The sequence below is a fragment of the Marmota marmota genome, unplaced genomic scaffold (genome assembly GCF_001458135.2).
Source record: "Marmota marmota marmota unplaced genomic scaffold, marMar, whole genome shotgun sequence".
NCBI lineage: Eukaryota > Metazoa > Chordata > Mammalia > Rodentia > Sciuridae > Marmota > Marmota marmota.
Window position 1 is genome coordinate 49,441,638 of NW_025999968.1, and position 845 is coordinate 49,442,482.

The window sequence follows — 845 nt, forward strand, 5'->3', positions numbered from 1 at the left end:
CTGAACAGACACTTCTCAGAGGAGGACATACAGTCAATCAACAAGTACATGAAAAAATGCTCAACATCTCTAGCTGTCAGAGAAATGCAAATCAAAACCACCCTAAGATACCATCTCACTCCAGTAAGATTGGCAGCCATTAGGAAGTCAAACAACAACAAGTGCTGGCGAGGATGTGGGGAAAAGGGTACACTTGTACATTGCTGGTGGCACTGCAGAATGGTGCAGCCAATTTGGAAAGCAGTATGGAGATTTCTTGGAAAGCTGGGAATGGAGCCACCATTTGACCCAACTATTCCCCTTCTTGGTCTATTCCCTAAAGACCTAAAAAGAGCATGCTACAGGGACACTGCTACATTGATGTTCATAGCAGCACAGTTCACAATAGCAAGACTGTGGAACCAACCTAGATGCCCTTCATATATAGATTTTAATAGCCATAATAAAGAATTCTTAAAAATCAACAAATGAAAAAATAGAAATACATTATAAAAATGCTTAAATGACAATAGAGAAAAATATATAAAAGGCTTAAAAATATATGAAAATCACAACCATATAATTCATTAGGAAAATGCAAGTCAAGGCAGGCACAGTGGTAGATGCCTCTAATCTAGCAACTCAGGAGGATCACAAATTCCAGTCCAGCCTTGCAATTTAGCAAGAGAGAACCTGTCTCAAAAAAATAAAAATGGCTGGGGATATATAGCTCAGAGGTAGAGTACTCCTAAGTTACATCTCCAGTACCAAAAGAAAGAAAGAAATTGTAAAGCAATATCACTTTAGACCCTTTTAGACTAGCAAAACAAAGAAGTCTTTTAATCTCAAGTATCAGTAAAGATGTG